Genomic DNA, 14,332 nt, shown 5'->3' with positions numbered 1-14,332 from the left:
TATTATGAAAATAAACGTTCCAGAAAAATTCGTGAATCTTTCGGTGCTTTCAACTGTCACAGTGAACAAGTGAACAAGCAATTTACAATCTAGTAATAAAAAAAAAAATGCCTCCATACGTTGAGAGTATCGTGAATGATCCATCAACATCAATTTCTCGACGTTCTCAAGAATTACATATCTCTCAGATCAATCTTTGGAGAATTTTGCACGAAGATCTGCATTACCTACAAGATTCAGTTAACACAAGAACTGAAGGAAACAGACCATTTGCAACACAGAAAATTTTTAAGTTGTGTGTTAGAACATAGATCAATAAGTTCCAAGATCCCTTATCAAATTTTCTTCAACGATGAGGTCGACTTCATTTTAAGTGATCTTGTCAACAAACAAAATTGTCACATTTGGGGCGAGGAAAATCCTAATTATTCCCCTAGAAGCACTTCACACACGAAAAGTACGGTTTAGTCCAGAATTCCCAGAAGAGATATCAGGCCATTAAAAGTCAAAAAACATTTTGCATATGAATATGATCAATCTGTTGAAGCTGGATCAAGAAGGACTTCTTTCAAACTTAACTTTTGTAAGGACGAGTCTTCGCCCTTACTGTATATATTAATATTAAATTAATAGTGAAATATAATTATGCTGTTTAAATGTTTATAAAGGTAAGTCTGGCCAGACGTATATATTCTTGGTATAATTAATAATTATATTCATATATATATATACATGCTGATAGGATAAAATATTATTTTAATGCTTAATTTTGTAATTGTATATATGCTGAGTTGTGTTTTTCTTCTTGTTTTTTCTAGTTTCTTAAAGTTATTCGTTCAAGTTTTTTATATATAGTTTTTCTAGCATGCAATGGAAAATTCTAGAGGGTAAAGACAGTTGGAGAAGATTTTCAAACGATTTTTTGCGGATTCTTTTTAGCGAAAATAAGAAACAGCATAAAAAAAGGAATATGTTCGCTCGAGGATATATAAGCGAAGGGAGCCATTGCATTGTGCGGGAGTTGGGAATGAGACTTGGCTGTTAGAAGCCTCCCGTAGTTGTTTTGGAAATTGCCTCGCCTGGGATTTTTTTAAAAAAACTTTTCTATCTGTTAGGGATCGGTGTGAGTGATAACCGAATGACGGAGAATTAAGTTCTCTGGGGCCTCAGTGATGGCTGTAGATTTTTCTTAATTTTTTTTTAAATAGGCATTTTTGAGGGACTATTCTACATGATGGTTAGAGCAAGGGAGAAATTCCTTGGGTCAGAGTGGTGACCGTAGCTAGTATGAAAATTTAGTTTCAGATAGAAATAAGCTTGAGTGATAGCTTATCGGGATGAATGATTCCCGTAATCTTCTAGCTAGGAGAAAGTAAGATTTTGGGAAATAAAAAAAGGATTTTTTTTTTGCTAGGCCAGAGAAACCTAAATGATGGTTTTCTCTTTGATATGAATAACCGTCTTTGGACTGAGTAATGTCCTTTGACACTTCTGGTTATTCTTAATATTTTTTTATTTGACGGAAGGTTGGAGTCAGGCCTTCCTGATAGAATTAGGGTAGGACTGAGCTGTGAGGAGATGACTGATCAGTGAAGTCTGAATAGAGACTGATAGGATTTTAATTGCTTGAGCTTCAAACTTAAGAGACAGAACTCCGAAGCTATAGAGCCTTAAAAGATTTTTTCGCTAATTTGAGAAATATTTTTTTTTAATTATTCTGTTTTAATTACTGAATAAAGATTGTTCTTTACCCTGAATCTGGTTCCAAGTTTTATTGAGAGATATTCACCTGAGTGGGTTGGAATTTTTTAAAATTATTATTTATGTTAGTGTTCCTAATTGGTTATTTCTCCTAGAGGAGCCTGAAGAGACTTTTGAAAGAGACCAGCGATAGACGTTAAAATTTAAAGGTTGGAAGGTAACACTACACTTTTTATAGTGATTTTACAAACAGCAATCAGTTCGATGTCAGGAATATTTGAACAAATGAAAAATCAAAGTGATAACATTAAATTTCTGTATGATACACTCGGTCTTGAAAAGTGAGAAAGAAGTGATTTTCTAGATCGTCAAAATATCACGTAAGCCGTCTTAAAGGGATTCGATGATTTTGTAGATTTTGTGCTAATTAGCGTCAATCTCCTAATTTGTAACAATGTAAAATGTTGCATCAATCTCCAATCGGTTTTGACCTATGAAAACGGGTGTGATATCGAGAGAAATGAGCTTCAGGAAGAGCTCTTGCTTCTATCATCAATGATGCCCCGTAACAGCTACCCAGAAAAGAAGCTGTCCTACATAATCTCACATCAATTTATTGGTACTCTCTCGAGTTAGTGCGGGTGCTAGCCAAGGGTGTTATAAAATAGAGGATCTGCCCATACGTATCTTCATCATATGAACTCAGTGAAGCCGGAAAACAATCGACCGTCGTCTGAGCCGGCACGTCTGATTGGCTACTCTCGTTTCCACCATGATTGTTGTGTCGCGTCGCGGCACGAAGGAGAGGCTTGGGGGAACAAGCCCTTCGTGTCCGACTGGTAGGAATTTCGTTTTTATAAGAAAAGAATATATTGCTTCTATCACTGGCATTCAAAAGATACGGAATAGTTAGTCACGCTCCCAAGTTACAAGAATAGATCAAGCTCACCGAGTATTAGGATTTAATTATTTATTACAAAGAATGCTTAACTGTTGAAGGGCATACCAACAGGGCGTTAAGTCGCCAAAAAGAAGGATAGCCAATAGCAAAAGAATAAAAGAACCGCCAGGTAAAGGTCACCACTTGTTGTCAATAGGTGATACGCAACCGTTGTTCACCATTTGTTATTTGGTTGCACCTCTTGTCGCTAGAGGGTCGTATTACACTATGAGCCTACAAATGAGTAGTGGGGAGGTTGTCATCCACTAACTAGCACCTTATTTATGTTTCGTGTCTACGCTGATATTGAATAATACAGCTATCAAAGAGAGATGGTTCGTCACCGATCAGTCACCTAACTAAGTGGTAATTTTTAACAGTACCACACAATGATGTCACGAGGTTGCACATTAGCAACAAAGTAAAACACACGGCAGTTAGTCTTGAAAAAGACTGTTTATATGAGGACTTAACTTAGTCCGAATTGACAATAGATAATAGTCTTGAAAAAGACTGTTTATACAAGGACTTAACTTAGTCCGACAACATCCATGAGCTGTAAGGCTCTGAATAAAGAACAGCTATTATAAATCGATAGAGGTGACAATAAATCTAAATTATCAGAAGTAGTTAATAGTCTTGAAAAAGACTGTTTACACAAGGACTTAACTTAGTCCAACAACATCCACGAGCTGTAAGGCTCTGAATAAAGAACGGCTATTATAAATCGATTGGGGTGACGGTAAAGCTAAATTATAGGAGGTGCAAAAGTCATCTACAATGTAGGGCTATCTCAAAATTAACACTCGTCAGGGACGGAATTGGAGTTCCGACACTACAGTTAGAATAAGAGGCGGTTAGAGGTACAAAAGACGAGCGTCGTTGGTATGCAAGTCAAGAGCGATTAATTCAATAGTAAATTAGAAGTTAATTGAGTTTAAAATCTAGTTAGTTAAATTAAGGGCGTCGGCAGTTGGAATACCACTGCTATCGGCCAGTCAAGTTTCACAAGACAATTTAATAATAAAAGATCACAATGATATCGCTCAGATTCGAAAGAGATACTTAATACTCTAAGAGATTAAACAATTTCAATAACTAGAAAGGAGAGCTTTCGGAACCGTTAAGATGAAATACGTCTGTACAATAAAACAAGGTTACATTATAATTTCGGTACCACTTGGGAGGTGATCCCCTTTACAGTTAAGACTTGAGATGTTATACGAATGCTAGTGATAATAACTTTAGAAGGTAATTAATTAAATGACAACCCACCTGAGTAACTATGTCCTACCACAAGTCGCTCAAAGAACCAGATGACGGAGTTCCTGGGGTTGTGTCGACGCCACTGCAGCCGTTTCATACACACACCTGGTAGCAGAATTGAACCACACAAATAGATCACACTAAAACAATAACTTACGCACTTGTGTCTCGAGCGGCTGAAACACGAAGTGGAGAGAGAGAGAAGAAATTCACAAGAAGGCGTACGAACAGAGATCTTCAAGGCTTCGTACTGGATTAGATGTCGTCTTGGTGTGTTAACATCGCACAAGCTGGTCTTCTCTGGGTAGATGTCAAAAGTCGTAGTGCGTGATGAAGGGAAGAGTCAGGTCCAGGTTAGAGCGGGCTTCGAATGAAGACGTCTCACCGGGGCTCTGGTCATCCACTAGACAGCAATGTTCCTGCGCCGATGGAGGCTTCCAATTTATATTAGAGATTAACCAAAAGAGAGAGAAAAACTGGCGAGATTCGGTTGAGGGTTAGTAGCGTTGGAATGACGTGAAACAAAGTTCTAGTTGAGAGAAGGTTTATTCATGACTCGTCTCAGTATTTTAATTTGGTACAAAACAAGCGCTTCCGGCATGGGATCGTAACTGAACTAAGAAGCAATTTAGTGACACTGTAATACGATCAAGGAAGCCGTTGGTTCCAAACAGATGAGTTAATGGATGATCAAAGATGTTTAACACGAGTCAGTCTTAGTGATGTAAAGCACAAAGAAAGTGAAGTGAAAGTCTCGAAGCAATAACTGAACACTGTTATGCGGAGAAAGAGTAACACACACACTCGGTAGTTCTTCTAGTTGAGAAAGATGATATCTCAACACAGTCACCACTAGGATGTAATTCCCGACGTTTAAGATGTAACTAGTCGGTACGGCGACTATAGAGGACGAGAAGAACTTCAATGATGGAAGATGCACGAGACATCGAAGAAGACAAGTTCAAGAGCGGTCTCGATGCGAAGTAAGAGCTTAGTCTCCCGGACGAAGCACGGTTGATGATACTCTTACTATTTTCGTCCTAGCGCTTGGAGATCGGAGAGCACAAGTATTTGTTGCTAACGTCCAAGGCGCTGAATAGAGAGTAACCCAAAGGGTAGCAGACGGGAGTCTGCTCCCTAGGGGAACTTCTCCGTCTCCTCGACGATCAAAGGTCGGCGATTTCGATAATTGACGAACAATTCACGAATTGACGAATTGATTCCAATTCTTCGAATTGATCTCTGGAGAGGGAAGTAAGCCCGTTTTGTTCAAGCGTTATCTCTTTCACACGGCACAGGATAGTGACGGGTGAAAATGGAAGAGACCCGTAGGCGGAGATAGTTTGCTTCCTGATTGGCTTTGTATTATCTAGCAAACGAATGTAGGTTTCTGCGTTTGCGTAGAGGTGGTACAAAGGCGTAACCAAAGACTTCCTTTTGACATAATATCAAATTTATTATAGTACGCTGATTACTCTAAAGGTTATGAACTAGTGAACCCTAGTGAACCCATGCTTACAACAGCGCAGCTGGTAATACAAAAACTGGAATTTACAATGACAGTTACAATTTCCTCTAGGTTTGTAGACACATTAAAAGTTTAGATAAAAATTTTAAAGTTTAAAAGATCAAACTTGCAAGTGTTCTCTGGAAGTAGTAACTTCCTCACTATGACAATTTAAATGACTAAGAATTTAGAAAACATAGACAGTAATGGAATTTATTACACTACTTGTATGGTAGAATCTCTAGACATTCACAGTTAATGTCAACGCTAGAAAATATAACAATCATCTGAAGTTAACCTTTGTAATCTGTAAGGTGGGAATACTCATTAAGCGTAGAACGCTGTTATCTACTCTGTTCTTGATACACTTTAATAAATCTATTTGGATTCTCTGAACTGTCTCTGGGGAAGAGAACTCATATTCGTTTGGTATTTCCGGGCAAAGGTTACGGAGAGTGTTTATCTGCAGAAGGGATGTGGAGTCAGACACAGACAAAAAAAGAAACACGCAGACAAAAAAAAAGAAACTAACAGGAAAAAATAAAGATTGACTGGGACAGCTTAGCTCCGATATGCTGTTTTAGTCTTTCCTTGTTTTAAGAATTTTAACAAAAATAAAAATATATGCATAATACTTGTTCCAGCAATTGTAATTATGCAGGATATATTAGTGGAGCGTTGCAAAAATTGGGACCAGAAATTTGGCACGCTACAGTTGGCTCGAAACATTGCGATCTTAGTGGCGCGGAGTGGGCAGAGTAGGTGTGGTGAAGCTGTGACGTATGGCTTCACGATTTTATTGTATGGGCAGATCCTCTATTTTATAACATCCCTGGTACTAGCCCATGTCACGTGTGCAGTTTTATGTGCCCTCATTTTGACTGCTGGGTGTTGTTACCCACTTAAAGGAGAGTAAATTTCTTTTGGTCACGTAATCTGGTTCATGGTCATTCAGTCGCCATATTGGATTCAAGGTGGTGGATCATGATCTTCTTTAAACGCTCAACGGGCATTTATAGACCGATTTTAATATTTTTTTTTCTTTGGAAAGAGAAAATTATACTCTCCAACTTTGTATTTTTGCACTTTTCGCGAAATCTACGCCGTTTTCTCGGAAAAACTGGAATTGAAGATAAAATTTTTATTCTATTCTCGAAAATAGCTAATAATTCAATATTTTAATAAGACATAAAAAAGAAGCAGAATTTAATAAGCTTTAAAACGGTATATAACAAGCTGGATTTAGTTTAAAACTAGGCTACATACTAAAGGAAAACTAATAGTATGTATGATTTTAATTTTGTTACAAAAATAGCTTTTCTGCCGTTTTTACCTTCTACTAATATACCTGCGCAGTTTTATGTCCCCTAAGTTTTGTTGTGGTGTTTGTTAAACACCTATACAAGTATAAAAAATGGTCTCTTGATCCATATTGTGGTAGTTAGGTTGCCATATTTAAAAACTGATGCCAAACTACTAGATTTTTTTTTTATCTCCGTGCCTAGTGATCCGAATTTACAGCCTAGTTGCTTATTTTACTCCTTTGGAAAGTGAACCTCGTAGTTCTAAATTATAGTGTAATTAAAAAAAAAAAAAAAAAAATGGAACAATGACGTATCTTCAGATACAAGTTATAAATGTGGATTCAAAGAGTAATAAATATTTTTACAAATAGAAGAAGTATGTACTTTTAAACAAATATATCGTAGTGGATAATATTGGTACAAATTAATAACAGTGTCAAAAATTAAAATGAATAATGCAAATATTTCAGAGTCGAGATAAAGACTTCAAGAAAATTATTTATGAGGGTTCCTGCATTGGTCCAAAATGTACACTGTAAAAAATGAGATGTTAAAACAACACAAAACGACTACCACTTTAGCGTGTTACTTGTGTGTTAATTCAGGACCAAGCACATCGCCTTCCGAGCATATCAGAAATAACTCGTTACTATCTGGGAGAATTTGCATTGGTATTTATCGTTTAATATGAGAAAAGTTTTGCGAAATATATTTGGCACCTATGCCAAGTAACGAATTATGTTCTATGTTTTCTGTAATCGGTCACAATATTATTGTTGTAAACCTGTGAATCGTCTGACAACAGTTACATAGGCAACAGTTCTGTCATCTTCTGTTCATACGTGCTACGACACAAGAATAACGGATAAAGAAAAGAGATGGAAACGCTGCTATCTGTGTGACTGTTGTCAGATAATTCATAGGTTTACAACAATATTATTGTGACCGATTACAGAAAACATAGAATGTTATTAGTTACTTGCCACGAAAGCGAAATATATTTCGCAAAGCTTTGCTCATACTAAACAATAAAAAACAATGCAAATACTCACAGCTAGTAAGTAGGTATTTCTGATATGCTCTGAAGGCGATGTGCTTGCTGTTGAATTGACACACAAGTAACACGCTAAAGTGGTAGTCATTTTGTGTTGTTTCAACACCTCATTTTTTGCTGTGTATTTTTACATTTACAAAAATCACAGCACATTATTTCCAATTTTTTACATGAACATAGTTTCTCTGAAGCATATCTGGCAATTACATGGCTTAGGAAAATCTTCAGCCTCCGATAGATCATCTGTCACTTTCGGAATCAAAGTACCGTCTTTCTCTATGTAACCATAGTCCAACGGATTGAGTTTCTCAGACGGTTTCAAAGCATGAATCTATTTATATTGGAAATAATGTGTTGTTACTTTGGTAAATGTAAATTACTATTTTGGACCAATGCAAGAACCCTCATAAATAATATTGTTGAAGTCTATATCTCGACTCTGAAATATTTGCATTATTCGTTTTAATTTTTGACACTCTTATTATGTTTAAAAGTACATGCTTCTATTTGTAAAAATAGTAGGCCCTATTTATTCTTTTAATCCACTGAACTTGTATATGAAAATACGCCATTGTTCCATATTAAAAAAAAAAAAATAACACTATAATTTAGAACTACGAGATTTACTTTCCAAAGGAGTAAAATGAGCAACCAGGCTGTAGATTCGGATCACTAGGTACGGAGATAAAGAAAATCTAGTAGTTTGGCGTCAATTTTTAAATATGGTAACCAAACGACCACAATCTGGATCAAGTGACCATTTTTTATACTTGTATAGGTGTTTAACAAACACCACAACAAAACTTGGGTGGGACATAAAACTGCGCAGGTATATTAGTAGAAGGTGAAAACGGCGAAAAAGCTAGTTTGTAACAAAATTAAATCATACATACTATTAGTTTTCCTGTAATAAGTAGCCTAGTTTTAAACTAAATCCAGTCTGTTGTATGCCGTTTTAAAGCTTATTAAATTCTGCTTCTGTTTTGTCTTATTAAATGTTGAATTATTAGCCATTTTCGGGTATAGAATAAAATTTTATCTTCAATTTTAGTTTTTCCCGATTTTCCGAGAAAACGGCGTAGATTTCGCAAAAAATGCAAAAATACACAATTGGAAAGTATAATTTTCTCTTTCCAAAGGGGAAAAAAAATAAAATCGGTCCATAAATGACCGAGTTGTGAGCGTTTAAAGATCATGATCCGCCATCTTGAATCCAATATGGCGACTAAACGACCATGATCTAAATCACGTAACCAAAAGAAATTTACTCTTCTTTAAGTGTGTAATAACAACCAACAGTCAAAATGAGGGCACATAAAACCCCACGTGACATGGGCTAGCGCCTAGACCAGGGCGCCAAATTTCAAAATCAGTGGCAATCGCCAATCCAAAAATGATGATCGCCGGTATTTCTTACGTACAAATTACGAGAGGTTCCCACATCCACGGAGACAAACCATTTCGATTGAGGGTGGGAAAGGAAGGGCGAATTACAACGTTGTGAAGACTTCACATTCTGTGTTTTCTCTCTCTGTCAGTGACAATTATTTTCGTGCGGTACAGAAATTGCGATGCCCTGTCAGTTTAGGCAGAAACCATTCCTATTAAACACTGGCCGCCAGCTCTAAATTTCTAGTCGCCAATGGCAACCTGGCGACCGGAAATTTTGCACCCTGGTCTAGACTAAGTATTCTTTTTGGTTTAAGAATCTTAACATTCCAGTCAGGTGGTAGCAGGAAAGTTTTCCAAATTAAAACTACCTCTGTTTTTTTTATTTCTATATTCACTCTTCCATTACCATTTTCAAGAACGTCTGAACGGCAATAGAAAGTGAAGTGTTTATCATCATAGCAGAATCTCCAGTATATTTTCTATATCTAAGCCCAATTCCATAAAAATAGAATTTTGATGTTTTGTGTTTTAGCTTTTTTTATTGTAATACAATGTAATTGCTATCCCATCACCTTCTTTAGGATTACATCTTCCTAATGACAGTTTTCGAATTGCCAGTGCAAGCAGATGTTTGCGAGCAACACAGATGTCCTGCCTGTAGAAGTGTCGTAAACAAGAAGGGCCTTACGGACTCTCTTGTGCCAATAGTGCGGGCAGACATTCACGCCACTCCAGCGTCAACATTATCATGAGGGCACTAATTTTAGCAGGCGTTCCTTCTATACGCGAACCGTTGGGATGCAGCCGTGCAGACGGTAAGAGGCCAGAGGGATTTTACTTGTTCCGATACCTTCGCCCCATCAAATCTACATTCTTCTTTAGCAAAGATAGCAACGTGGCTGCTCGTCGTGAAACAGAAAAACGCAAGAAGTACAGCAAGTTACTTGACAAATATCATTTTGTCACTATAGCTATCGAATCAGGTGGTTCCTGAGTTCCCGAAGGTCTTAACTTTATAAAAGGACGTTAAGATGAAACATATAACACGCAAATGCAGGTGACTCAAAGGCCTTTTGCTATGTGTTTGACCCAGTGGATAGGTGCTGATTGCCACGGGTGCTGACTGCCACAGCCAATTATTGGTGCTGACTGCCAACGACTGTCGCTGATTGCAAATATGAAGGTGCTGACTGCCACGAGCCAGGGAGAAACTGTATTTGGAAAGTGAGGAATTAATCCCTCATACTAAATTTATGATTATTAATTAATTTAGTAGGAATTAGTTTAGTAATCATCACAGCAAATCTATGTGGCATCCTATAAGTTACAAAGTTGCTCACTAAGTGGAACGACATACACTTGGATGTTTATAAAGGGGTTGTCTTTTCTGTTATATGTACAATTTGCACATTTCATTGTTTATATTAACTGTTTTATTGTATTATTTAATTGATATGATGGTCTGAAGGCAGCTGACAAGAGAAGTTTGGGAGAAGCACCCGCCTGCAGAGAAATAAGCATGTCATTTGAAGGATCAATTCATGCTGATTACAAAAGGTAATAAAACTTCTGTACGTTGAGAACTGTTCGAGACATTCAGCTTGGAAATTTATATGAGAAAATGAGTGGATGCACGTTTCAATGCGTTAAATATTCTCACCCATGGCGAAGCCTGATGGTTTGAACTTGCTATTGCTTGACCACTGGGGTCCATTCACAGACAATTTGTCTATTACAAGTTGCATGACGGATGGCAAAGACCTAATGGTTGAGAAGATACCAAAGAATTGCACACGATTTGTGCAACCATTTGATGTGTTTTGATTCCGATCAATCAAAGATTATTGCAGGAGATTTGTACATAATATGGATCTTCTTCATCTGGACGTTATAATGTACCAACGAAACAATCACATAAAGTTCGTGTCCATACAAATCACTTCCGATCACCGCGATACATTGCATTGTTTCAGTTTGCGTTTTGCAAGGCAGGTTACGAACAAATTATAGGCCTATAACTTTGGAATCACTTGTCGAATTTGCTTTTTGCATTGGATCTGCGAACTGTTCTCTTGACGGATGCAACACAATTGCACATATAAAATGTTCATGGTGCAAGGGAGTATTTTGCCTGCGTCATTTCTTCATAAAACAGAAGGACAACAGTGATCAATTTTCATCTCTAACATATGATTATTGTGAACAATGTAATGACTAATTGTATCTAACAAACCCGTTAGTTATTGCGAAACACTATTTTCTGTTACTTCCGATAGCTTTCAATTCGTATGTCAATATTCGTTACTAATTACGTTGTACTTAACGCGTATAAATGCGTATATCATCACTTTCTCATATAAACTTCCAAGTTGAATATCTCGAACCGTTATCAACCGCACAGGAATTTTATTAGCTTGTTATAATCAGCATGAATTGAGACTTCAAATGGCATGCTTAGTTTCTCTGCAGGCGAGTGCTTTCTCCTGAACTTCCCTTGTGAGGTACAGCCAGCAGTGCTTTTTTGATGGAACTTTCAAGAGCTGCTCGAAACAATTTGCACAGCTGTACACAGTTCATGCTGACATAGGGAGTTCAAGTGAGAATACATAAATCGTACCAATTTTGTACGCACCGCTCCCTGACAAAACTGAAAGTACACTCATGTCCAAAATTATTGTCGCATATCTATAACAGTCTTCTTGTAAGAATATAATTTGATAATTTTGCAGAGTACTTTTAATACTTATACAGGGTACGGCACGTAAAACCGGCCCGTCGCAATATTCTGGTTTTTGGCAACACTTAAATAATCTACCTTCCTACCAAGAGATGGCGTGTCGAGGTCGGGTCGACTTACGTGACCTGCAGCAATCACGTGCAGCCGCAGCCAGTGAAACTTGTCGAAACCAGTTGAGAAAAAGGCCTCGTTGTGTTAAGCCGGGTGAGTGTCAGTGTGTGATAATGCCGTATTCGATACCCGAGCGTGTTGCCATTGTTGAAGGGTTCATTCTCACTGGATCTTTTGTGAAAACAAAGAATTTGTTTCGGGAGAAATTTCCAGGACGTTCTGTGCCAGCAAAAAGCACCATTCAGGAATTGATTGAAAAATGGCGGCGTACAGGATCGGTTCAAAATGCTCCCAGGAACAGACGACCATCTGTCTGCTCACCTGAATTAAAGATGCAGGTGGAGGAGATAATGGCAAGAAGTCCTCGAAAGTCAACCAGGAGATTGAGTCAACAAACAGGTTCATGCGAGTGAGAGAAGTTGCAGACGTGTTTTAAGGAGACTGAAGTTAAAACCGTACCGGATAAGTGTTGTGCAAGAACTGAAGGAGCCTGACCTGCAGAAGAGGGTGCATTTCTGTTCATGGCTGTTGAGCAATGTTGCCAGTGGTTTCTTGGATCCACTAATGCTCATCATGAGTGACGAGGCGTGGTTCCACCTGTCTGGGTACGTAAATTCCCAAAACAACCGGTATTGGTCGACAGAAAATCCACACGCAATCCACCAGGTACCCTTGCATGATGAGAAGATTGGTGTTTGGTGTGCCATTTCCGCCACACGCGTTATTGGGCCCATATTCTTTGAGACGACAGTGAACAGTGACGTGTATATGGGAATCCTGGAGGAGTTTTATACACACTTGACCGAAGAGGAGCGTCAGTTATGTTACTTTCAGCAGGACGGTGCAACATACCACACATCAGCTGCATCATTGTCCCTTGTGCATGAGATATTTACACCAGAGAGGACAATCAGCAAAGGCTTGTGGCCTCCTCGGTCACCAGACTTGTCCACGTGTGACTTTTACTTATGGTGACTGTTAAAGGGAAGAGTATACGAAACAAATCCACACACAATTGAAGAACTCAAGACCAGGATCCAGGATGTCACCAATAGCATTACAACACAAGAACTGACAAGGGTATATATGAATCTCCTCAATCGTGCTCACATGTGTGTTGAAGTGGGCGGAGGACACTTTCAGCACCTGCTGTGAAGGATGCTGTGAAGGTGAGTAGTCATATTCAATACATTACATTTCATTTATGTGTTGTAGTTAATCATATTCAATACATTACATTTCATTTTATGTGTTCACTTTACGGGCCGGTTTTACGGGCCGCACCCTGTATTATGTGTATAATCAGGAAATTTATATTTGTGATATTTCATAGGAAAAGAATTATAAATACGAAAATCATAATGAGTAAAATAAAATGTAACTAAATGGACAAGAAAATTTTATTTTCGTTTTATTGTTCTTATTTACTGCTCTTTTGACATGAAATTTACCACATACTTGTCTTTGCCGATTATACACATACTAACATTATAAGAAATACCGGGCGAATTCGTTATCAAATTATATTACTAGAACACCATATTTATAATCATGTGACAATAATTTTGGACATGAGTGTACATACAGAGACCTGTTTACCTTTGTTAGGTGTTGGTCTGAACAACACGATCCTAAGGATCATCTAGTTTCTTTCATGCTTCTTGGCGTCCGGTAATGTTACGTCTAGCAACTTTCTCTCAGGCTCGTGGCAGTCAGCACGCCATCGTGGCAGTCAACACCCTACCGACCCAGTCCACTCCAGAGATGCTTTATATATATATATATATATATATATATATATATATATATATATATATATATATATATATATATATTAGTAGTTCCACCCAGAGTTTTCCTTTGATTGCGAGGTTATTTTCTTTCAAAATATGTAAACAAATACTTTGCATTCATTTATACGATATAATTTTCTTTATTCTTAGAAGCCAAGCTTTTAAAATTAAAAAAAAAAAAAAAAAATCAGGATAATTCCAAGGGGTGAGTCTGGCAATGACTGCACTGCGAGATACGCAGCTTCAATTCAGGCGACTCCGCGCACATTACATAGTTCCTCCCGTTACACAAGTAAAACATTACTTAGGAGATCAATTCAAAGAGCTAATTGAGTTCAAGTATATAAAAATGTCAATACAGAAACAATATTTAAAATAAATGATACTACATTTATTAGTAAAGGGTTATGAAAATGACGTCACGACTCAGAATCGGAAAGAGAGAAGGAAAGAAAGGAGTGAAAAGCCGGCAGCTAAGATGCGAGTCTCTTGCAAGTGTTGCAAGATTATAAACATGAAAAATCTTA

The sequence above is a fragment of the Thermobia domestica genome, chromosome 3, assembly GCF_964235325.1.
Source record: "Thermobia domestica chromosome 3, izTheDome1.hap1.1, whole genome shotgun sequence".
NCBI lineage: Eukaryota > Metazoa > Arthropoda > Insecta > Zygentoma > Lepismatidae > Thermobia > Thermobia domestica.
The sequence above is the reverse complement of the archived record's forward strand: the minus strand, read 5'-3'. Positions refer to the sequence as shown.